This window comes from Panulirus ornatus, chromosome 18 (assembly GCF_036320965.1).
Source record: "Panulirus ornatus isolate Po-2019 chromosome 18, ASM3632096v1, whole genome shotgun sequence".
Taxonomy (NCBI): domain Eukaryota; kingdom Metazoa; phylum Arthropoda; class Malacostraca; order Decapoda; family Palinuridae; genus Panulirus; species Panulirus ornatus.
Window position 1 is genome coordinate 1,679,902 of NC_092241.1, and position 27,773 is coordinate 1,707,674.

At 41.4% G+C, this 27,773-nt stretch overlaps 1 pseudogene; it reads left to right on the forward strand.

Annotated features, from left to right (window-relative positions):
* LOC139754954 (pantetheinase-like) overlaps window positions 1-27,773 on the forward strand; it is an 88,448-nt pseudogene that overhangs the window by 44,146 nt on the left and 16,529 nt on the right.

Genomic DNA, 27,773 nt, shown 5'->3' on the forward strand with positions numbered 1-27,773 from the left:
TGTGATCGGGGCCTGAACATGCAGGAGGGTGAAAGGAGGGCAAGGAATAGAGTGAATTGGAGCGATGTGGTATACAGGGGTTGACGTGCTGTCAGTGGATTGAATCAAGGCATGTGAAGCGTCTGGGGTAAACCATGGAAAGCTGTGTCGGTATGTATATTTGCGTGTGTGGACGTATGTATATACATGTGTATGGGGGGGGGGGTTGGGCCATTTCTTTCGTCTGTTTCCTTGCGCTACCTCGCAAACGCGGGAGACAGCGACAAAGTATAATAAAATAAAATAATAATATATATATATATATATATATATATATATATATATATATATATATATATATATATATATATATATATATATATATATATATATATATATATATATATATATATATATATATATATATATATATATATATATATATATATATATATATGGAGAGGTGATAACAAGTAGTGGTGATGTGAGAAGGAGATGGAGTGAGTATTTTGAAGGTTTGTTGAATGTGTTTGATGATGGAGTGGCAGATATAGGGTGTCTTGGTCGAGGTGGTGTGCAAAGTGAGAGGGTTGGGGAAAATTATTTGGTAAACAGAGAAGAGGTAGTAAAAGCTTTGCGGAAGATGAAAGCCGGCAAGGCAGCAGGTTTGGATGGTATTGCAGTGGAATTTATTAAAAAAGGGGGTGACGGTATTGTTGACTGGTTGGTAAGGTTATTTAATGTATGTATGACTCATGGTGAGGTGCCTGAGGATTGGCGGAATGCGTGCATAGTGCCATTGTACAAAGGCAAAGGGGATAAGAGTGAGTGCTCAAATTACAGAGGTATAAGTTTGTTGAGTATTCCTGGTAAATTATATGGGAGGGTATTGATTGAGAGGGTGAAGGCATGTACAGAGCATCAGATTGGGGAAGAGCAGTGTGGTTTCAGAAGTGGTAGAGGATGTGTGGATCAGGTGTTAGCTTTGAAGAATGTATGTGAGAAATACTTAGAAAAGCAAATGGATTTGTATGTAGCATGTATGGATCTGGAGAAGGCATATGATAGAGTTGATAGAGATGCTCTGTGGAAGGTATTAAGAATATATGGTGTGGGTGGCAAGTTGTTAGATGCAGTGAAAAGTTTTTATCGAGGATGTAAGGCATGTGTACGTGTAGGAAGAGAGGAAAGTGATTGGTTCTCAGTGAATGTAGGTTTGCGGCAGGAGTGTGTGATGTCTCCATGGTTGTTTCATTTGTTTATGGATGGGGTTGTTAGGGAGGTGAATGCAAGAGTTTTGGAAAGAGGGGCAAGAATGAAGTCTGTTGTGGATGAGAGAGCTTGGGAAGTGAGTCAGTTGTTGTTCGCTGATGATACAGCGCTGGTGGCTGATTCATGTGAGAAACTGCAGAAGCTGGTGACTGAGTTTGGTAAAGTGTGTAAAAGAATAAAGGTTAGAGTAAATGTGAATAAGAGCAAGGTTATTAGGTACAGTAGAGTTGAGGGTCAAGTCACTTGGGAGGTAAGTTTGAATGGAGAAAAACTGGAGGAAGTAAAGTGTTTTAGATATCTGGGAGTGGATCTTGCAGCGGATGGAACCATGGAAGCGGAAGTGAATCTTAGGGTGGGGGAGGGGGCGAAAATCCTGGGAGCCTTGAAGAATGTGTGGAAGTCGAGAACATTATCTCGGAAAGCAAAAATGGGTATGTTTGAAGGAATAGTGGTTCCAACAATGTGTATGGTTGCGAGGCGTGGGCTATGGACAGAATTGTGCGCAGGATGGTGGATGTGCTGGAAATGAGATGTTTGAGGGCAATGTTTGGTGTGAGGTGGTTTGATCGAGTAAGTAATGTAAGGGTAAGAGAGATGTGTGGAAATAAAAAGAGCGTGGTTGAGAGAACAGAAGAGGGTGTTTTGAAATGTTTTGTGCACATGGAGAGAATGAGTGAAGAAAGTTTGACCAAGAGGATATATGTGTCAGAGGTGGAGGGAACGAGGAGAAGTGGGGGACCAAATTGGAGGTGGAAAGATGGAGTGAAAAAGATTTTGAGTGATCGGGGCCTGAACATGCAAGAGGGTGAAAGGCGGGCAAGGAATAGAGTGAATTGGATCGATGTGGTATACCGGGGTTGACGTGCTGTCAGTGGATTGAATCAGAGCCTGTGAAGCGTCTGAGGTAAACCATGGAATGTTCTGTGGGGCCTGGATGTGGAAAGGGAGCTGTGGTTTCGGGCATTATTGCATGACAGCTGGAGACTGAGTGTAAACGAATGAGGCCTTTGTTGTCTTTTCCTAGCGCTACCCCGCACACATGAGGGAGGAGGGGGATGGTATTCCATGTGTGGCGAGGTGGCGATGCGAATGAATAAAGGCAGACAGTGTGAATTGTGTGCATGGGTATATTTGTATGTGTCTGTGTGTGTATATATATGTGTACATTGAGATGTATAGGTATGTATATTTGCGTGTGTGGACGTGTGTGTATATACATGTGTATGGGGGTGGGTTGGGCCATTTCTTTCGTCTGTTTCCTTGCGCTACCTCGCAAACGCGGGAGACAGCGACAAAGCAAAATGAATGAATAAATAAATAAATATATATATATATATATATATATATATATATATATATATATATATATATATATATATATATATATATATCTTTCATAGTATTCGCCATTTCCCGCGTTAGCGAGGTAGCGTTAAGAACTGAGGACTGGACCTTTGAGGGAATATCCTCACTTGGCCCCCTTCTCTGCTCCTTCTTTTGAAAAATTAAAAAAGAAATAAAAACGAGAGGGGAGGATTTCCAGCTCCCCACTGTATTCCATTTTAGTCGCCTTCTACGACACGCAGGTAATACGTGGAAAGTATTCTTTCTCCCCTATCCCCAGGGATAATATATATATATATATATATATATATATATATATATATATATATATATATATATATATATATATATATATATATATATATATATATATATATATAATCGCATTTGAGCTGTTCCTACAATTTTGTTCAATATGTAATTTTTCTATGCATGTGGCACGACATGTTTCGTGGAGACAATCCACATCATCAGGTGGCAGTACTTAACGGAGTTATGTAAATCCCAAAATCACGCTCGAGTCCCGCGGTGCAGCACCATTGTGCACAGACCAACCACTGTCTGTTTTCTCTATCAGTAACCGGTGTATGGGAGAGTGATTAAGGGGGATCACTTGGTCGGGGTTCACCTAGGTAAGCGGGTGTGTCTTGAGCAACTTTTTTTTTTATGCTTTCGTGTTTTCTCAACCCTCGCTTAATGTTTTATTCAACGCTAGGATGGTCTATAAAATTCCATTTGGGACAAGTTAAAGTTCACAGTATTATCAATCAAGAGTTATTCAGTGACGTTTCGTGTGGTATAATGAGCAGAGGGATATGAAATAATGGGATTTTCAAGATCTATGGGGTGATCATTTTCATGACAATGTTTCGTGATTGCATTTTTGTGGTTATCCCTGCGAACTGCATGACGAGGCCAGTAACACCTTCTCCGTTACAGTTTTTTCTATCTGGCCTAAAGGAATGTCTTTACATGCCTTGCATTTGACGTCGTAAACACTCCCAATTGTTGCATGATTTGGTCTATCATTTATTAAGGTCTTACTGATGGTGCTGTTATACTGAAAAACACAAGCCCTGTTTTTTAAGAATATGCCTTAAAATAGATTAATTGGGAGAACAGGATAACACTAAACAATTATACTTATCCTTACTTTGTCACATTTTTGTTACAAGAAGCATAAAATGTCTTACTAGCTTTCCAGTGTGTTTTGTTCACAAACCAAATGAGATAGTATAACTGCCTAAAGATACGTCTCACATGACTACATTCGTCTACCTGGCCTATACACAATTACAGATATTTCTATAGAAGAATCATGTACTGAGAAATAATGAATACAACTCTCAGAGGTGGTAGGTTTCCTGTGGATTTCAAAGGACAAATGATCCTATTCTCTGCTGATCAACACATCAGGTGTGGGTAGTTTGCCTTCTTTTTCCAATTCCATCTTGAATTTGATAGTAGAGTGGATAGTGGAGTGGATGTTATTTAATTAAAGAAAGCATCACAATCTTGGGAGGACGGCCACACAGACCACACATCATCCACGAATTTGAACCAGATTTTCGGATGATTATTGATTGAAGTTAAAATCTCAAACTCAGTATATATATATATATATATATATATATATATATATATATATATATATATATATATATATATATATATATATATATATATATATATATATATATATATATTTTTTTTTTTTGCTTTGTCGCTGTCTACCGCGTTTGCGAGGTAGCGCAAGGAAACAGACGAAAGAAATGGCCCAACCCACCCCCATACACATGTATATACACACACGTCCACACACGCAAATATACATACCTACACAGCTTTCCATGGTTTACCCCAGACGCTTCACATGCCCTGATTCAATCCACTGACAGCACGTCAGCCCCGGTATACCACATCGATCCAATTCACTCTATTCCTTGCCCTCCTTTCACCCTCCTGCATGTTCAGGCGCCGATCACACAAAATCTTTTTCACTCCATCTTTCCACCTCTAATTTGGTCTCCCACTTCTCCTCGTTCCCTCCACCTCCGACACATATATCCTCTTGGTCAATCTTTCCTCACTCATTCTCTCCATGTGCCCAAACCATTTCAAAACACCCTCTTCTGCTCTCTCAACCACGCTCTTTTTATTTCCACACATCTCTCTTACCTTTACGTTACTTACTCGATCAAACCACCTCACACCACACATTGTCCTCAAACATCTCATTTCCAGCACATCCATCCTCCTGCGCACAACTCTATCCATAGCCCACGCCTCGCAACCATACAACATTGTTGGAACCACTATTCCTTCAAACACACCCATTTTTGCTTTCCGAGATAATGTTCTCGACTTCCACACATTCTTCAAGGCTCCGAGGATTTTCGCCCCCTCCCACACCCCATGATCCACTTCCGCTTCCATGGTTCCATCCGCTGCCAGATCCACTCCCAGATATCTAAAACACTTTACTTCCTCCAGTTTTGCTCCATTCAAACTTACCTCCCAATTGACTTGACCCTCAACCCTACTGTACCTAATAACCTTGCTCTTATTCACATTTACTCTTAACTTTCTTCTTTCACACACTTTACCAAACTCAGTCACCAGCTTCTGCAGTTTCTCACATGAATCAGCCACCAGCCCTGTATCATCAGCGAACAACAACTGACTCACTTCCCAAGCTCTCTCATCCACAACAGACTTTATACTTGCCCCTCTTTCCAAAACTCTTGCATTTACCTCCCTAACAACGCCATCCATAAACAAATTAAACAACCATGGAGACATCACACACCCCTGCCGCAAACCTACATTCACTGAGAACCAATCACTTTCCTCTCTTCCTACACGTACACATGCCTTACATCCTCGATAAAAACTTTTCACTGCTTCTAACAACTTGCCTCCCACACCATATATTCTTAATACCTTCCACAGAGCATCTCTATCAACTCTATCATATGCCTTCTCCAGATCCATAAATGCTACATACAAATCCATTTGCTTTTCTAAGTTTTTCTCACATACATTCTTCAAAGCAAACACCTGATCCACACATCCTCTACCACTTCTGAAACCACACTGCTCTTCCCCAATCTGATGCTCTGTACATGCCTTCACCCTCTCAATCAATACCCTCCTATATAATTTACCAGGAATACTCAACAAACTTATACCTCTGTAATTAGAGCACTCACTCTTATCCCCTTTGCCTTTGTACAATGGCACTATGTACGCATTCCGCCAATCCTCAGGCACCTCACCATGAGTCATACATTAAATAACCTTACCAACCAGTCAATAATACAGTCACCCCCTTTTTTAATAAATTCCACTGCAATACCATCCAAACCTGCTGCCTTGCCGGCTTTCATCTTTCGCAAAGCTTTTACTACCTCTTCTCTTTTTACCAAATAATTTTCCCTAACCCTCTCACTTTGCACACCACCTCGACCAAAACACCCTATATCTGCCACTCTATCATCAAACACATTCAACAAACCTTCAAAATACTCACTCCATCTCCTTCTCACATCACCACTACTTGTTATCACCTCCCCATTTGCGCCCTTCACTGAAGTTCCCATTTGCTCCCTTGTCTTACGCACTTTATTTACCCCCTCCCAGAACATCTTTTTATTCTCCCTAAAATTTAATGATACTCTCTCACCCCAACTCTCATTTGCCCTCTTTTTCACCTCTTGCACCTTTCTCTTGACCTCCTGTCTCTTTCTTTTATACATCTCCCACTCAATTGCATTTTTTCCCTGCAAAAATAGTCCATATGCCTCTCTCTTCTCTTTCACTAATAATCTTACTTCTTCATCCCACCACTCACTACCCTTTCTAATCAACCCACCTCCCACTCTTCTCATGCCGCAAGCATCTTTTACGCAATCCATCACTGATTCCCTAAATACATCCCATTCCTCCCCCACTCCCCTTACTTCCATTGTTCTCACCTTTTTCCATTCTGTACTCAGTCTCTCCTGGTACTTCCTCACACAAGTCTCCTTCCCAAGCTCACTTACTCTCACCACCCTCTTCACCCCAACATTCACTCTTCTTTTCTGAAAACCCATACAGATCTTCACCTTAGCCTCCACGAGATAATGATCAGACATCCCTCCAGTTGCACCTCTCAGCACATTAACATCCAAAAGTCTCTCTTTCACGCGCCTGTCAATTAACACGTAATCCAATAACGCTCTCTGGCCATCTCTCCTACTTACATACGTATACTTATGTATATCTCGCATTTTAAACCAGGTATTCCCAATCATCAATCCTTTTTCAGCACATAAATCTACAAGCTCTTCACCATTTCCATTTACAACACTGAACACCCCATGTATACCAATTATTCCCTCAACTGCCACATTACTCACCTTTGCATTCAAATCACCCATCACTATAACCCGATATATATATATATATATATATATATATATATATATATATATATATATATATATATATATATATATATATATATATATATATATATATATATATATATATATATATATATATTATATATATATATATATATATATATATATATATATATATATATATATATATATATATATATATATATATATATATATATATATATATATATATAGTCTATGAAATAGCTTACAGTTTAGTATAAATGATGAACTGTGTGCATGCACATTTTAATAAATACTTGATTTAGATATACCGTATTTCATTTACTTTAGAAATTAATTACTTCATTTTGAATAAATAGATATATTCCTCATGAAACAGATATTTGCTATCAATGACATCTAATTTTTTTGGTGATTAAGTACCTGTTCAGTGACAATGAACCAAATGTTAAAGATACTATAGAAACAGATCGTTTGAGGAGGCTTTCCCATAAGATTTGGATTTGTGAAAAAACTCTGGAAATGGATTCATTTCAGACATATTTGGAGACGCTTTGAATGTAAAGGTTCTTAGAGAATGCTTTCATCTCTACCTGTCTATTTCTCTAATACCGTTAACTACCTTTCCATTTCCATGTGTTGGATCGGTACATTCAGGCTCTTAAATCACTTATACACATCTTTACAAAAATGATAAAGCATTTCCATAAAGTTCCTTTTCATGACTTGGTGGTTTTTGCAGGTACCGGAAGAAACACTTGTTCCTCGAGCCTAAGTTCACGCCTGGATATGATGACGACACTAGTGCCATCTTCACAACCGATTTCGGGGTCACGTTCACTCTCCAGGTAACACCAGTCTCGAGTATTACTGTACAAGACAAAAGTGACGTGTACTACTGTACAAGACAAAAGTGACGTGTACTACTGTACAAGACAAAAATCTGTTCCTGGGATTTGGTGAAATCCTTTTCCGAAAGATGATCATTCCGGCGCGCGCTTTTCCCATAATACAAACTGGTGGTACCTCAGATCAGTGCTTTCCCACACACGTCACTGAACTTCCAGAGATAAAGATAAATAATTTCTAAGATTTCCTATTATTTTCGTATATTTACCCACAAAGTTTAAACTGATGTAAACAGGCAATGTTATCTAATATGATAATATTTATTGAACCTTCCTGGGATTATTAAACCCTGATCCATCCTTACTTTACTCCGTTGTAATCAGGTTTCCCAACTGCCGAGGTGTATTCGAGGCAAGCCATTCATTATATCTTGCCAGTTGTAAACAATCATCACACAAAACCGGGAACAGACTTTTCCCCTTCAATGTAGCTATATTTACAATGCAGAATACTTAGCATTGGTGTTATCATACCATTCCGCAAACTGCCACCAACATGTCCAATAAAGAATGATGTTTTACGAAATACATAATTATCATATCACAGAATGTTTCTTCATCTCAGATCAGAATAATATTAACTTTCTGTACACTTCATCAAGAATACAGTGAACGTCCACGTATATGTAAGTTGACGCGTCAGAAGACCTTGTCATCACAACCTCACGCATTAAAATCTATGTAAATATTCCCTCAAATGTTGAAGAGGTAACATGATCGTTTCTAAGGAAAGTTCAAAGGGAAATGTAATTTTGTTGCACTAACCAAAACATATCAGGCATACTTGCGGCATAACCTTAGGCCGATATGATAGTCCTCCCTTAAACCTACAAGAATATGATAACTCCTCCCTAAACCTTATGTTAAATCTTCCTTGTTTCTCCAGGTCTGAGTTCCTTGCTTCCCCCTTCCTTCTCTGGAAAGCGTTTGACATACCTTTGTGGGACTCCATTTGCAACCCTTAGAGAATTTTGAGCTCTTCTACCACAGTAGGCTGAACGTCTCCCACTTGTTTTGAACATCTGCTAAGATCTTCCCTGTATCTAAGTTCGTGATATCTTTCCCGTAATATCCCAGTTCCCCTCGTGTGATATATTTCAGTTTCCCATCCCTCCTCGAGGTGAGAATTGACCTCTTCCCCAGGAGTGGAAAAATACTCCCACACTTTCTCAAGATATGACCTGAAATTGTCTTCATCCTCAAGATCCAGTTTCGCTCGGTCTTCTCCAGGTTGAAGCTAAACCTAGTCCTGTTTCGGGTGATGTGAACTAAATGCGTCCCTCCTCTCTCGTTCCTTAATAAGCTCATGCCCTTCTCCAAGTGTTGGATGTTCACTAGACTCGTGCTTTGTGTTCAGAAACGGAATTCACTCCGTCTTAACGTATGTTCTTTAATCACGTTACTCTCCATGGACATATGAAGTGAACTTGTTCCTTCCCCTCTCTCTCTCTCCCAAGTGAGTGCTAAGCATGTCCTTGTCCTCAGGTGTGTTTTGACATTATGTACGAGTCTCCTGGCCTCAACAATATAGTTCAGCGGGGTATCAGAGATGTCGCCATGAGTACAGCTTGGATTGACGAGCTTCCATTCTTGACAGGTCAGCTCTGTTTGCCATTTCTTTCCTTATGAATCTCACATATGATCTCTATTCCATGTAATTTATGATTGTGTGTATTTCTATGCATTTTACGTCCCTTATAGATTGTGGCTGTAGCACCCTGTTTTGTATCAATGCTGAAATACCTCACTCTTTAAAATGAGCTCATATATCATCGATTTCAACTTACGATAGACGTAGTTTATCTCAGGCAAACGTCTTGAAAATTCCAGAGAGCGATCTTTTTTATAACTAGATAAAGACAACAGAAATCATTATGATTCATTCATTCTTTCTGTGCCTGACAGATCAGCGTACACAACAGCAGAGGAATCACACATGCACAGATAGAGAGACGGATAAACACACACACACACACACACGCACACACACACACATGATCAACGGTGGAACCTATTACATAGCCAATTCATCAGTTCATTCTCCACTGCTGGCTATTCGATAAATGGGTACCTGGCGTAGTCTGGTGATTACCCGTCAATACTGTACAGGGAGGAAGTTTTACACCCTTTGCGTCCCATGTCTTGAACTTTCCCTACAATTTTACAACGTAAGTTTACGTGTGACGTCTACATTAACCATGTTCTGAGAAGCTCATTCCATTCATCCATCATCACTCGTTTACTCCAGTAGTACTTTTTAACTTCTGATTTAACAAGTTTCTTGTTTAATTTCATGTTATGTCCAATGGCTGCTCTGTCCCTGCTCCTCTCAAAGAACTGTTCACTGTCCACGTCTTCAGTATGTTTCAGAAACTTAAAAGGTTGTGATCAGGTTATTGTGTGTGTGTGTGTGTGTGTGTGTGTGTGTGTGTGTGTGTACAGTCGGTGGTGCAGGGTAAATGTATGGATGTGCCAGCAGCCTCATATATGAGGTGTGTGGTTGCGTGGCTAGCCTGTCTCGTGGGTGGTACGAGTACACAACTCTTTCCCCATAAGATGCAAATAGTAATCACACACATGACCATGAGTCAGCCTGGGGAGGCCTAGGGTTAAGCCCGCCTGGGTTCGAATTCCGAACGCGGCAGTTGACCCACATCCAATCCTGGGGGTTGAGCTGATTAATAAAATGTTAGGCTGGTGTTTGTGTGTGTGTGTGTGTGTGTGTGTGTGTGTGTGTGTGTGTGTGTGTGTGTTTGTGTGTGTGTGTGTGTGTGTGTGTTTGTGTGTGTGTGTGTGTGTGTGTGTGTGTGTGTGTGTGTGTGTGTGTACACATAAAGGAATCAAGACATGCTAAATATATACAAATTTAAGAGACTGGGTAACACAAGCGTAACATTCTCTCTCTGTAACACAATTATAGCATAATAACACACATATAATAGTCACATTTAGTAATCATGCACACACACACACACACACACACACACACACACACACACACACACACACACACACACACACACACACACACGTACACACACGCATGCACCTTACCACATGAGACTGTCCCACTGAGCCATGTGGCCGGCTACGCACGCACGCACTCCACTCTATACCACACAGATGGTCACTTAACCACACACTAGCCTCACACAACATGGCTGTCAATACATGAACATACTCATACTACACCATATGGCAGAGCATATACATACACAATCACCCTGCACCACGTGGTTGGTCTCCCATTCACATGTTTCCAGACATCTCACGTCATGTGGCAGACCGCAAACTCACCTTGCGCTACATGACTGGCCGTACACCAACATACGATATATCACGTGACTGGCCATGCACCTGCGAACAATAGCTTTGTACCACGTAGCTAGCCACGCACCAATGTACTCACCCATCACCACGGGTCTGACCACAGAAGAGCACATTCACACTCTACCACATGGCTAGTTTTGTACCCAAGCATTCATCCCATCCATCCTGGCTGGTCACATACCCAGTCAACCACTCTGTACACGCAGCTGGTCCGTTCACTTACCCACATAGTCGCACTCCACCACGATGCCAGTCGAGCTGTGGGACTGTGTCAGGCGTCACAAGACATAATCTCTACTCGCCACCAGCTAAACTCCTCTCCGTGTGAATTCGAGTGTTTAAGTTTCAAACGAAAAATTAAAGAAAAAGAAACACTAAATATTGCAGAGGTCCACAGTAAGAGAGGAAATATATTCGGTACGAGAAGGAGATCGAATATTACAAGAAGGAGGGAAGGGGAAGTGAGATAAAGTGTACAAAACGGACCAGGAACGATGTTCATAGATCAAATACTGAGAATGTAAAATAAAAGTAGAAAAAAGAAACAAACAAACAAAGGAGAGGTTAGTATAGAACTATTGAGAAAACATAAAGTCAAGAAAAATGGGGGTGAAGAGGAAGGCAAATGAGAGATGGGGTCAAACAATATGGGTTATCTTCAGTTAAGAGTGGGAAAATAATTTGGAAGCAGGTAAGTGCGTAGAGAACAGGGAGAGTAACTGAGGGAAGCAGGTGAGAATTGGAAACATGGAAAGAAGGGGTAATGAAGGGTCGGTGTGAGTATGTTGAAGGACTGTCGATTGTGTTAGATGACAACATGGTGGATGCGAGATGTTTTGGGACGAGCTGGTATGTGGAGCGAGAAAGGCATGGCAACTGGTCTGGTGAAAAGAATAATTGTGGAAAAGCGGCTGAAAATCATGAGACTGCGGTTGAATTTCTCAAGAACGGGGGTGACCATGCTGTTAGTTAGTTCGTTAGGACTTTCGATGTTTGCATTCTTCAGGTGAGGCGTCCGAGAACTGGCGGAATGCCTGTATAGAGCCATTATGTCAATGAAACGCGTTGGGGAGATGTGACTGACTGCTCGAATTACACGGGCGTATTTCTCATTATTACACCTGGTAAGTTGTACAGGATAGTGGTGACTCAGGGTTTGGTAGCGCGCACCGTGCATCAAGCTAGGACAATAGGCGAATAATGTGACTTGAGGAGTGGTGGAGGATGTGTGGACCAGAAGATTACTTTGAAGAAAAAACTGTGTGAGAAATTCCTGCAGATTTACGAGACGTTTGCATGCGGCATTTTTGGATCTGAAGAAAAGTGTGATAGGATAAAACGAAAGGCAGTGTTGAAGATGCTAAGATTATATAGTGTACGAGAAAACCTACTAGATGCAGCACGAAGTTGATATCGGGATTCCGTGTGTGCGGGCAGGACACTAACTGTAAAATAACGGAGGACAGTTGGCGTGTTGCAGCAGAAATGCTCGAGGACTCTATAAGAGAGAGGAGGATTAATCTTGAAAATAATGAAAGTGTAATAGGGATATGTGGCAATAAACACATCGACCTCCGTGAAATATTCATTGGCCGCCGTGGGTCGAGCGTATAGAATCAAAACTTGGTAGCACAAGTCGGTCTACAACTAGCCAAGCTGTTCATCCACCCCAGTAGGTTGGTCGATAAAGTGGGTACCTGGCTCAGGCCTGGATATATATATATATATATATATATATATATATATATATATATATATATATATATATATATATATATATATATATATATATATATATATATATATATATATTTTTTTTTTTTTGCTTTGTCGCTGTCTCCCGCGTTTGCGAGGTAGCGCAAGGAAACAGACGAAAGAAATGGCCCAACCCACCCCCCATACACATATATATACATACACGTCCACACACTCAAATATACATACCTACACAGCTTTCCATGGTTTACCCCAGACGCTTCACATGCCCTGGTTCAATCCACTGACAGCGCGTCAACCCCGGTATACCACATCGATCCAATTCACTCTATTCCTTGCCCTCCTTTCACCCTCCTGCATGTTCAGGCCCCGATCACTCAAAATCTTTTTCCCTCCATCTTTCCACCTCCAATTTGGTCTCCCACTTCTCGTTCCCTCCACCTCCGACACATATATCCTCTTGGTCAATCTTTCCTCACTCACTTTCCAATCTCTCCATGTGCCCAAACCATTTCAAAACACCCTCTTCTGCTCTCTCAACCACGCTCTTCTTATTTCCACACATCTCTCTTACCTTTACATTACTTACTCGATCAAACCACCTCACACCACACATTGTCCTCAAACATCTCATTTCCAGCACATCCATCCTCCTGCGCACAACTCTATCCATAGCCCACGCCTCGCAACCATTCAACATTGTTGGAACCACTATTCCTTCAAACATACCCATTTTTGCTTTCCGAGATAATGTTCTCGACTTCCACACATTCTTCAAGGCTCCCAGAATTTTCGCCCCCCTCCCCCAACCTATGATTCACTTCCGCTTCCATGGTTCCATCCTCTGCCAGATCCACTCCCAGATATCTAAAACACTTTACTTCCTCCAGTTTTTCTCCATTCAAACTTACCTACCAATTGACTTGACCCTCAACCCTCCTGTACCTAATAACCTTGCTCTTATTTACATTTACTCTTACCAAGATGTGAAAAAAGGAGAGATAGGTAGTATGTTTGAGGAAAGGAACCTGGATGTTTTGGCTCTGAGTGAAACGGAGCTCAAGGGTAAAGGGGAAGAGTGGTTTGGGAATGTCTTGTTAGTAAAGTCAGGGGTTAGTGAGAGGACAAGAGCAAGGGAAGGAGTAGCAGTACTCCTGAAACAGGAGTTGTGGGAGTATGTGATAGAATGTAAGAAAGTAAATTCTCGATTAATATGGGTAAAACTGAAAGTTGATGGAGAGAGATGGGTGATTATTGGTGCATACGCACCTGGGCATGAGAAGAAAGATCATGAGAGGCAAGTGTTTTGGGAGCAGCTGAATGAGTGTGTTAGTGGTTTTGATGCACGAGACCGGGTTATAGTGAATGTGTGATTTGAATGCAAAGGTGAGTAATGTGGCAGTTGAGGGAATAATTGGTATACATTTACAGTAGTGTAAATGGAAATGGTGAAGAGCTTGGAGATTTATGTGCTGAAAAAGGACTGGTGATTGGGAATACCTGGTTTAAAAAGCGAGATATACATAAGTATACTTATGTAAGTAGGAGAGATGGCCAGAGAGCGTTATTGGATTACGTGTTAATTGACAGGCGCGCGAAAGAGAGACTTTTGGATGTTAATGTGCTGAGAGGTGCAGCTGGAGGGATGTCTGATCATTATCTTGTGGAGGCTAAGGTGAAGATTTGTATGGGTTTTCAGAAAAGAAGAGTGAATGTTGGGGTGAAGAGGGTGGTGAGAGTAAGTGAGCTTGGGAACTAGACTTGTGTGAGGAAGTACCAGGAGAGACTGAGTACAGAATGGAAAAAGGTGAGAACAATGGAAGTAAGGGGAGTGGGGGAGGAATGGGATGTATATAGGGAATCAGTGATGGATTGCGCAAAAGATGCTTGTGGCATGAGAAGAGTGGGAGGTGGGTTGATTAGAAAGGGTAGTGAGTGGTGGGATGAAGAAGTAAGATTATTAGTGAAAGAGAAGAGAGAGCCATTTGGACGATTTTTGCAGGGAAAAAATGCAATTGAGTGGGAGATGTATAAAAGAAAGAGACAGGAGGTCAAGAGAAAGGTGCAAGAGGTGAAAAAGAGGGCAAATGAGAGTTGGGGTGAGAGAGTATCATTAAATTTTAGGGAGAATAAAAAGATGTTCTGGAAGGAGGTAAATATAGTGCGTAAGACAAGGGAGCAAATGGGAACTTCAGTGAAGTCGCAAATGGGGAGGTGATAACAAGTAGTGGTGATGTGAGAATGAGATGGAGTGAGTATTTTGAAGGTTTGTTGAATGTGTTTGATGATAGAGTGGCAGATATAGGGTGTTTTGGTCTAGGTGGTGTGCAAAGTGAGAGGATTAGGGAAAATGATTTGGTAAACAGAGAAGAGGTAGTAAAAGCTTTGCGGAAGATGAAAGCCGGCAAGGCAGCAGGTTTGGATGGTATTGCAGTGGAATTTATTAAAAAAGGGGGTGACTGTATTATTGACTGGTTGGTAAGGTTATTTAATGTATGTATGACTCATGGTGAGGTGCCTGAGGATTGGCGGAATGCGTGCATAGTGCCATTGTACAAAGGCAAAGGGGATAAGAGTGAGTGCTCAAATTACAGAGGTATAAGTTTGTTGAGTATTCCTGGTAAATCATATAGGAGGGTATTGATTGAGAGGGTGAAGGCATGTACAGAGCATCAGATTGGGGAAGAGCAATGTGGTTTCAGAAGTGGTAGAGGATGTGTGGATCAGGTGTTTGCTTTGAAGAATGTATGTGAGAAATACTTAGAAAAGCAAATGGATTTGTATGTAGCATTTATGGATCTGGAGAAGGCATATGATAGAGTTGATAGAGATGCTCTGTGGAAGGTATTAAGAATATATGGTGTGGGAGGCAAGTCGTTATAAGCAGTGAAAAGTTTTTATCGAGGATGTAAGGCATGTGTACGTGTAGGAAGAGAGGAAAGTGATTTGTTCTCAGTGAATGTAGGTTTGCGGCAGGGGTGTGTGATGTCTCCATGGTTGTTTAATTTGTTTATGGATGGGGTTGTTAGGGTGGTGAATGCAAGAGTTTTGGAAAGAGGGGCAAGTATGAAGTCTGTTGGGGATGAGAGAGCTTGGGAAGTGAGTCAGTTGTTGTTCGCTGATGATACAGCGCTGGTGGCTGATTCATGTGAGAAACTGCAGAAGCTGGTGACTGAGTTTGGTAAAGTGTGTGAAAGAAGAAAGTTAAGAGTAAATATGAATAAGAGCAAGGTTATTAGGTACAGTAGGGTTGAGGGTCAAGTCAATTGGGAGGTAAGTTTGAATGGAGAAAAACTGGAGGTAGTAAAGTGTTTTAGATATCTGGGAGTGGATCTGGCAGCGGATGAAACCATGGAAGCGGAAGTGGATCATAGGGAGGGGGAGGGGGCGAAAATTCTGGGAGCCTTGAAGAATGTGTGGAAGTCGAGAACATTATCTCGGAAAGCAAAAATGGGTATGTTTGAAGGAATAGTGGTTCCAACAATGTTGTATGGTTGCGAGGCGTGGGCTATGGATAGAGTTGTGCGCAGGAGGATGGATGGGCTGGAAATGAGATGTTTGAGGACAATGTGTGGTGTGAGGTGGTTTGATCGAGTAAGTAACGTAAGGGTAAGAGAGATGTGTGGAAATAAAAAGAGCGTGGTTGAGAGAGCAGAAGAGGGTGTTTTGAAATGGTTTGGGCACATGGAGAGAATGAGTGAGGAAAGATTGACCAAGAGGATATATGTGTCGGAGGTGGAGGGAACGAGAAGTGGGAGACCAAATTGGAGGTGGAAAGATGGAGTGAAAAAGATTTTGTGTGATCGGGGCCTGAACATGCAGGAGGGTGAAAGAGGGCAAGGAATAGAGTGAATTGGATCGATGTGGTATACCGGGGTTGACGTGCTGTCAGTGGATTGAATCAGAGCATGTGAAGCGTCTGGGGTAAACCATGGAAAGCTGTGTAGGTATGTATATTTGAGTGTGTGGACGTATGTATATACATGTGTATGGGGGTGGGTTGGGCCATTTCTTTCGTCTGTTTCCTTGCGCTACCTCGCAAACGCGGGAGACAGCGACAAAGTATAAAAAAAAAAAAAAAAAAAATATATATATATATATATATATATATATATATATATATATATATATATATATATATATATATATATATATATATATATACATATATCCTAGCCTGAGCCAGGTACCATTTTAGTGACCAACCCCTATGGATGAATGAACAGCTGGGTTGACTGTGGACTGATTGCTGCAACCAGAATTCGAGATAATACTCTTGACTGGCCGGTCAGTTAACGCCTAACGGTTAGGAACGCTAACAGTACATCACGGAGTCCTTTTGAGTTGTTTTATTAGCGTTTTGGACGTCCAGAGAATTTTGGGATTTCCAGTCTTGGAATCAGTAGTTTAGGCAATTTTAGAACCATTATCGGTAACATTGCCATTTCCAACATCCATTTATGTATATATATATATATATATATATATATATATATATATATATATATATATATATATATATATATATATATATATATATATGTATGTGTGTGTGTGTGTGTGTGTGTGTGTGTGTGTGTGTGTGTGTGTGTGTGTGTACCGTTAATGACACAGTCCTGTTTTAAAAATTCAATTGCTTGTTCCGTCTTGAATAACATAAAAATGAACAATGATAAGATCTCAACTATATCAACTTTTCGTGTCGCTGAATCCTCTTCGTAAGAATAAAAGAATAGAACGTTAGGAGATCAGATGGAGTCGTAGTCGGTAAGGTAACAACGTTAACGTTCCTTGGATCAATAGTCTGCACTGATCAGTCATCAGGATTACTCTCCCCCGCCCGACTGGGGACTTGCAGGTATGGCTTCTGCCATGCTTGCCGAGCTCAGATTCTAGAACTATTTCCTTAGATTTATTTCCTTGGTTGGTTGTCTGATGAATGTTGCTACAAATACTCATTCACCTCCAAGCAGGTGATGCTTATGTGTCAGATGACGTACCTTTTTGTATCGTAAGGGAGTGTTTTGGGTTAGGTCGTATTCTTGCTTACCTGTTTCGCTTTTGTATAAAAACCGAGACAATTCTCTTCCTCGTGTAAGCAAACCTTCGTGTAGTCCGTCCTCAAGAAAGAAGATAGCTCTAACCCCTCTAGCTATCTCTCCATGACTCTCATTTCTGCCTTCTCCAGTATTTGAGACGCTCTTTAGCTATCACTTTTTCAAATGCTTAGAATCCTATTCTTTTCTTTCTGATCAGTAGTACGATTTTCGCAGTGCTATATGAGTGATTCTGACGAAACTTTTGTCTTAGTCCCACAATTTCTCGGGTCTGTCCCTGAGGAGATGCTCCGTGCCTGTATCCCTGAAGCACATTTCCCAAGCCCGGACGGCCTCTTCTACTGCAAAATGGAAGGGTTGGCCAGGCGATCTCCTTAGAGTTTTTTTGTTTTGTTTTTGCAAACATTTGCGTGTTTCACACTGGAAACCAAAACTCTTCAAGGCAGTTCCTTACGGCTCATCATTCACTGCTGCTATATGGACCGTCTCTTTGTCAATGTAAAGAGTTTGGAATATCTACAACAACTAATGATGGCAATGTGGAATAACTGAGTACCCAAGTTTACATATGAACTCAGGACTGAAAATCAACAACTCCTTCGCCCAACTGCTTTTGCAATTCCATTGCAATTCCCAAATGCCCCATTTACTGAAGTAACTTTGCCACACGTCATCTTACGCAAAGCTTTCACCAACTTTGTTTACGCCAAACAATTCGCTGTGATTATTTTTCTCCCCATATCATCTCGTACTAAACACCCTACATCCACCAACCTATCATCTAACACGTTCATCCATATCTAAAAGTGCTCACTCCATCTTTGGTTCACCTCGTCTTTGCCTAGTACAGCTTCTCCAACTGTCCATGCTGAGGGTTTTGTTTTCAAACGGTTTATTTCCTTCCAAAATGTTTTTCTATTTTTTCAAGAGCTTACCGATAATCTCTCACCTCATCTCTCGTATACCTTCTCTTTTAGCCCCAACACCTTCCTCGTGACCTTCTGCTGCTTTCCCTCAAGTACTTGTACTCCTTCTCTGCAGGTAACTACCATTTACCTCTCATATTGTCTCACAAGGACCTTGACTTTTTCAGTTCATCATTCTTCACCCTCCCTCATACGTCCATACCCTACCTTCCGTATACCTCACACTCCACCCCTACATATAAGCACTGCTCCCTTAAATATCTTCCACTCCTCCTCCCTACCCCTTGCTTCACTTACTCTCATTTATGCCACTCCTCACTTAATCTTCACACACACACACACACACACACACACACACACACACACACACAGACAGACAGACAGACAGACAGACAGACAGACACTGTGACAGACGGACAGACAACACACACACACACACACACACACACACACACACACACACACACACAAGGGTCATTTCCAAGTTTATTTACTCTCATTATCCTCTTCCCATTCCTCTTTTCTAAGGCAACTACCATTCATGACAATCGCTACACGAAGTAATCACACATCCCACCAGCTGATCCTCTTAGCACATTCAAATTCAACTCTTTTTCCTTATGTTTGCTTGACCTTAAACTCCATTCACTCATTTATACTTATGTATAAAAAATGTTTCCAGCCATATGCTCCCAACCTTCCAACACATTTGAAGACACATGAGCTCCATTTATACCCTCAATTGCCAAATTACCCAAACTTACGGTCAAATTTCCCACCAGTAAGACTCGATCCCTTACAACAAATTGATGAAGCACTCGCTCAACTCCTTCCAAAAGACTCGTCTCTTATTCACCTCTTTCGCTGTCACCGATAGTCAGTCACCATTCATACTCTGTTTGTATTGTGACACTGGCTAGAGCTTACTTTCCTTTATTCCGTAAAACATTTCCATAACTCCTTCTCAAAAGTGCCACCCTCTCCTACGCTTTTGTATTCACAAGCACCTCGACTTTACTGATCATACTTAGCGATACCATTCTTACCCCTCACCATTAGCTTACTTTCACCCAGAACCAAGAATCATCCGTATGTAGTAACAACCCACCCTCCATCCCCTCACCCTCAACCTTAGCCTCGCTTAGCTCCTTCCTCTGTTCCCTCTTACTGAAGTGGGCTAGCCAAGAAAAGGAGGGACTCCAACCCCGGCTTCCGCTTGTGATAACAGTCTCTCACGGCACACAAGAGATGAATGAAGTATCATTCTCTTATTCACTTAACTCCAGGGATAAAGAAACCGCAATTCAAGATAAGGAATCTTGCGAATTATGTCTTTGTGGAGAAGTGAGGTTTGCATTGTGGATTGAGTGAAATGATGTCAAGACGGGAAAATATGGCATCCGCTGACTCACTGCTATACTGCTGCTACTTTACCCGGAAGCTAGGCGGTAGAACCTTCCTGGTGATATTAATGATGATAATGAAAATGATAATAACAATGATAGCAATAATAATGATAATAATAAAAACAATAATAATAATAGTAATAATGATAATAATAATAATAATAATAATAATAATAATAATAATAATGATAATAATAATAATAATAATAATAATGATAATGATAATAATAAGATAATGATAATAATGATGATGATAATAATGATAATAATAATAATAACAATAACAACAATAATGATAATAATATTAATATCAATAATGATAATAATGATAATAATTATAACAATAACGATAATGATAATAATGATAATAATAATGATGATAATGATAATGATAATGATAATGATAATAATAATAATGATAATGATAATAATAAAATAATGATAATAATGATAATAATCATGATAATAATGATAATAATAGTAATGAGTGAAACGAAGCTCAAGGGTAAAGGGGAAGAGTGGTTTGGGAATGTCTGGGGAGTAAAGTCAGGGGTTAGTGAGAGGACAAGAGCAAGGGAAGGAGTAGCAATACTCCTGAAACAGGAGTTGTGGGAGTATGTGATAGAATGTAAGAAAGTAAATTCTCGATTAATATGGGTAAAACTGAAAGTTGATGGAGAGAGGTGGGTGATTATTGGTGCATATGCACCTGGGCATGAGAAGAAAGATCATGAGAGGCAAGTGTTTTGGGAGCAGCTGAATGAGTGTGTTAGTGGTTTTGATGCACGAGACCGGGTTATAGTGATGGGTGATTTGAATGCAAAGGTGAGTAATGTGGCAGTTGAGGGAAAAATTGGTATACATGGGGTGTTCAGTGTTGTAAATGGAAATGGTGAAGAGCTTGTAGATTTATGTGCTGAAAAAGGACTGATGATTGGGAATACCTGGTTTAAAAAGCGAGATATACATAAGTATACTTATGTAAGTAGGAGAGATGGCCAGAGAGCGTTATTGGATTACGTGTTAATTGACAGGCGTGCGAAAGAGAGACTTTTGGATGTTAATGTGCTGAGAGGTGCAACTGGAGGGACGTCTGATCATTATCTTGTGGAGGCTAAGGTGAAGATTTGTATGGGTTTTCAGAAAAGAAGAGTGAATGTTGGGGTGAAGAGGGTGGTGAGAGTAAGTGAGCTTAGGAAGGAGACCTGTGTGAGGAAGTACCAGGAGAGACTGAGTACAGAATGGAAAAAGGTGAGAACAATGGAAGTAAGGGGAGTGGGGGAGGAATGGGATGTATTTAGGGAATCAGTGATGGATTGCGCAAAAGATGCTTGTGGCATGAGAAGAGTGGGAGGTGGGTTGATTAGAAAGGGTAGTGAGTGGTGGGATGAAGAAGTAAGAGTATTAGTGAAAGAGAAGAGAGAGGCATTTGGACGATTTTTGCAGGGAAAAAATGCAATTGAGTGGGAGATGTATAGAAGAAAGAGACAGGAGGTAAAGAGAAAGGTGCAAGAGGTGAAAAAGAGGGCAAATGAGAGTTGGGGTGAGAGAGTGTCATTAAATTTTAGGGAGAATAAAAAGATGTTCTGGAAGGAGGTAAATAAAGTGCGTAAGAATAGGGAGCAAATGGGAACTTCAGTGAAGGGCGCAAATGGGGAGGTGATAACAAGTAGTGGTGATGTGAGAAGGAGATGGAGTGAGTATTTTGAAGGTTTGTTGAATGTGTTTGATGATAGAGTGGCAGATATAGGGTGTTTTGGTCGAGGTGGTGTGCAAAGTGAGAGGGTTAGGGAAAATGATTTGGTAAACAGAGAAGAGGTAGTGAAAGCTTTGCGGAAGATGAAAGCCGGCAAGGCAGCAGGTTTGGATGGTATTGCAGTGGAATTTATTAAAAAAGGGGGTGACTGTATTGTTGACTGGTTGGTAAGGTTATTCAATGTATGTATGACTCATGATGAGGTGCCTGAGGATTGGCGGAATGCGTGCATAGTGCCATTGTACAAAGGCAAAGGGGATAAGAGTGAGTGCTCAAATTACAGAGGTATAAGTTTGTTGAGTATTCCTGGTAAATTATATGGGAGGGTATTGATTGAGAGGGTGAAGGCATGTACAGAGCATCAGATTGGGGAAGAGCAGTGTGGTTTCAGAAGTGGTAGAAGATGTGTGGATCAGGTGTTTGCTTTGAAGAATGTATGTGAGAAATACTTAGAAAAGCAAATGGATTTGTATGTAGCATTTATGGATCTGGAGAAGGCATATGATAGAGTTGATAGAGATGCTCTGTGGAAGGTATTAAGAATATATGGTGTGGGAGGAAAGTTGTTAGAAGCAGTGAAAAGTTTTTATCGAGGATGTAAGGCATGTGTACGTGTAGGAAGAGAGGAAAGTGATTGGTTCTCAGTGAATGTAGGTTTGCGGCAGGGGTGTGTGATGTCTCCATGGTTTTTTAATTTGTTTATGGATTGGGTTGTTAGGGAGGTAAATGCAAGAGTTTTGGAAAGAGGGGCAAGTATGAAGTCTGTTGGGGATGAGAGAGCTTGGGAAGTGAGTCAGCTGTTGTTCGCTGATGATACAGCGCTGGTGGCTGATTCATGTGAGAAACTGCAGAAGCTGGTGACTGAGTTTGGTAAAGTGTGTGGAAGAAGAAAGTTAAGAGTAAATGTGAATAAGAGCAAGGTTATTAGGTACAGTAGGGTTGAGGGTCAAGTCAATTGGGAGGTGAGTTTGAATGGAGAAAAACTGGAGGAAGTAAAGTGTTTTAGATATCTGGGAGTGGATCTGGCAGCGGGTGAAACCATGGAAGCGGAAGTGAATCATAGGGTGGGGAGGGGGCGAAAATCCTGGGAGCCTTGAAGAATGTGTGGAAGTCGAGAACATTATCTCGGAAAGCAAAAATGGGTATGTTTGAAGGAACAGTGGTTCCAACAATGTTCTATGGTTGCGAGGCGTGGGCTATCGATAGAGTTGTGCGCAGGAGGGTGGATGTGCTGGAAATGAGATGTTTGAGAGCAATGTGTGGTGTGAGGTGGTTTGATCGAGTAAGTAATGGAAGGGTAAGAGAGATGTGTGGAAATAAAAAGAGCGTGGTTGAGAGAGCAGAAGAGGGTGTTTTGAAATGGTTTGGGCAAATGGAGAGAATGAGTGAGGAAAGATTGCCTAAGAGGATATATGTGTCGGAGGTGGAGGGAACGAGGAGAAGTCGGAGACCAAATTGGAGGTGGAAAGATGGAGTGAAAAAGATTTTGTGTGATCGGGGCCTGAACATGCAGGAGGGTGAAAGGCGGGCAAGGAATAGAGTGAATTGGATCGATGTGGTATACCGGGGTTGACGTGCTGTCAGTGGATTGAATCAGGGCATGTGAAGCGTCTGGGGTAAACCATGGAAAGTTGTGTGGGGCCTGGATGTGGAAAGGGAGCTGTGGTTTCGGGCATTATTGCGTGGCAGCTAGAGACTGAGTGTGAACGAATGGGGCCTTTGTTTTCTTTTCCTAGTGCTACCTCGCACACATTGAGGGGGAGGGGGAAGGTATTCCATGTGTGGCGAGGTGGCGATGGGAGTGAATGGGGGCAGACAGTGTGAATTGTGTGCATGGGTATATATGTATGTGTCTGTGTATGTACATATATGTGAACATTGAGATATATAGGTATGTATATTTGCGTGTGTGGACGTGTGTATGTATACATTGTGTATGGGGGTGGGTTGGGCCATTTCTTTCGTCTGTTTCCTTGCGCTACCTCGCAAACGCGGAAGACAGCGACAAAGCAAAATAAATGAATAATATAATATATATATATATATATATATATATATATATATATATATATATATATATATATATATATATATATTTTTTTTTTTTTAGTATTATTATACTTTGTCGCTGTCTCCCGCGTTTGCGAGGTAGCGCAAGGAAACAGATGAAAGAAATGGCCCCCCCCCCCCCATACACATGTATATACATTCGTCCAAACACGCAAATATACATACCTACACAGCTTTCCATGGTTTACCCCAGACGCTTCACATGCCTTGATTCAATCCACTGACAGCACGTCAACCCCGGTATACCACATCGCTCCAATTCACTCTATTCCTTGCCCTCCTTTCACCCTCCTGCATGTTCAGGCCCCGATCACACAAAATCTTTTTCACTCCATCTTTCCACCTCCAATTTGGTCTCCCTCTTCTCCTCGTTCCCTCCACCTCCGACACATATATCCTCTTGGTCAATCTTTCCTCACTCATTCTCTCCATGTGCCCAAACCACTTCAAAACACCCTCTTCTGCTCTCTCAACCACGCTCTTTTTATTTCCACACATCTCTCTTACCCTTACGTTACTCACTCGATCAAACCACCTCACACCACACATTGTCCTCAAACATCTCATTTCCAGAACATCCATCCTCCTGCGCACAACTCTATCCATAGCCCACGCCTCGCAACCATACAACATTGTTGGAACCACTATTCCTTCAAACATACCCATTTTTGCTTTCCGAGATAATGTTCTCGACTTCCAGACATTCTTCAAGGCTCCCAGAATTTTCGCCCCCTCCCCCACCCTATGATCCACTTCCGCTTCCATGGTTCCATCCGCTGCCAGATCCACTCCCAGATATCTAAAACACTTCACTTCCTCCAGTTTTTCTCCATTCAAACTCACCTCCCAATTGACTTGACCCTTAACCCTACTGTACCTAATAACCTTGCTCTTATTCACATTTACTCTTAACTTTCTTCTTCCACACACTTTACCAAACTCAGTCACCAGCTTCTGCAGTTTCTCACATGAATCAGCCACCAGCGCTGTATCATCAGCGAACAACAACTGACTCACTTCTCAAGCTCTCTCATCCCCAACTGACTTCATACTTGCCCCTCTTTCCAAAACTCTTGCATTCACCTCCCTAACAACCCCATCCATAAACAAATTAAACAACCATGGAGACATCACACACCCCTGCCGCAAACCTACATTCACTGAGAACCAATCACTTTCCTCTCTTCCTACACGTACACATGCCTTACATCCTCGATAAAAACTTTTCACTGCTTCTAACAACTTTCCTCCCACACCATATATTCTTAATACCTTCCACAGAGCATCTCTGTCAACTCTATCATATGCCTTCTCCAGATCCATAAATGCTACATACAAATCCATTTGCTTTTCTAAGTATTTCTCATATATATATATATATATATATATATATATATATATATATATTTTTTTTTTTTTTTTTTTATACTTTGTCGCTGTCTCCCGCGTTTGCGAGGTAGCGCAAGGAAACAGACGAAAGAAATGGCCCAACCCCCCCCATACACATGTACATACACACGTCCACACACGGAAATATACATACCTACACAGCTTTCCATGGTTTACCCCGGACGCTTCACATGCCTTGATTCAATCCACTGACAGCACGTCAACCCCTGTATACCACATCGCTCCAATTCACTCTATTCCTTGCCCTCCTTTCACCCTCCTGCATGTTCAGGCCCCGATCACACAAAATCCTTTTCACTCCATCTTTCCACCTCCAATTTGGTCTCCCTCTTCTCCTCGTTCCCTCCACCTCCGACACATATATCCTCTTGGTCAATCTTTCCTCACTCATTCTCTCCATGTGCCCAAACCATTTCAAAACACCCTCTTCTGCTCTCTCAACCACGCTCTTTTTATTTCCACACATCTCTCTTACCCTTACGTTACTTACTCGATCAAACCACCTCACACCACACATTGTCCTCAAACATCTCATTTCCAGCACATCCATCCTCCTGCGCACAACTCTATCCATAGCCCACGCCTCGCAACCATACAACATTGTTGGAACTACAATTCCTTCAAACATACCCATTTTTGCTTTCCGGGATAATGTTCTCGACTTCCACACATTTTTCAAGGCTCCCAAAATTTTCGCCCCCTCCCCCACCCTATGATCCACTTCCGCTTCCATGGTTCCATCCGCTGACAGATCCACTCCCAGATATCTAAAACACTTCACTTCCTCCAGTTTTTCACCATTCAAACTCACCTCCCAATTGACTTGACCCTCAACCCTACTGTACCTAATAACCTTGCTCTTATTCACATTTACTCTTAACTTTCTTCTTCCACACACTTTACCAAACTCCGTCACCAGCTTCTGCAGTTTCTCACATGAATCCGCCACCAGCGCTGTATCATCAGCGAACAACAACTGACTCACCTCCCAAGCTCTCTCATCCCCAACAGACTTCATACTTGCCCCTCTTTCCAAGACTCTTGCATTTACCTCCCTAACAACCCCATCCATAAACAAATTAAACAACCATGGAGACATCACACACCCCTGCCGCAATCCTACATTCACTGAGAACCAATCACTTTCCTCTCTTCCTACACGTACACATGCCTTACATCCTCGATAAAAACTTTTCACTGCTTCTAACAACTTGCCTCCCACACCATATATTCTTAATACCTTCCACAGAGCATCTCTATCAACTCTATCATATGCCTTCTCCAGATCCATAAATGCTACATACAAATCCATTTGCTTTTCTAAGTATTTCTCACATACATTCTTCAAAGCAAACACCTGATCCACACATCCTCTACCACTTCTGAAACCACACTGCTCTTCCCCAATCTGATGCTCTGTACATGCCTTCACCCTCTCAATCAATACCCTCCCATATAATTTACCAGGAATACTCAACAAACTTATACCTCTGTAATTTGAGCACTCACTCTTATCCCCTTTGCCTTTGTACAATGGCACTATGCACGCATTCCGCCAATCCTCAGGCACCTCATCATGAGTCATACATACATTAAATAACCTTACCAACCAGTCAACAATACAGTCACCCCCTTTTTTAATAAATTCCACTGCAATACCATCCAAACCTGCTGCCTTGCCGGCTTTCATCTTCCGCAAAGCTTTTACTACCTCTTCTCTGTTTACCAAATCATTTTCCCTAACCCTCTCACTTTGCACACCACCTCGACCCAAACACCCTATATCTGCCACTCTGTCATCAGACACATTCAACAAACCTTCAAAATACTCATTCCATCTCCTTCTCACATCACCACTACTTGTTATCACCTCCCCATTCACGCCCTTCACTGAAGTTCCCATTTGCTCCCTTGTCTTACGCACCCTATTTACCTCCTTCCAGAACATCTTTTTATTCTCCCTAAAATTTACTGATAGTCTCTCACCCCAACTCTCATTTGCCCTTTTTTTCACCTCTTGCACCTTTCTCTTGACCTCCTGTCTCTTTCTTTTATACTTCTCCCACTGAATTGCATTTTTTCCCTGCAAAAAATCGTCCAAATGCCTCTCTCTTCTCTTTCACTAACACTCTTACTTCTTCATCCCACCACTCACTACCCTTTCTAAACAGCCCACCTCCCACTCTT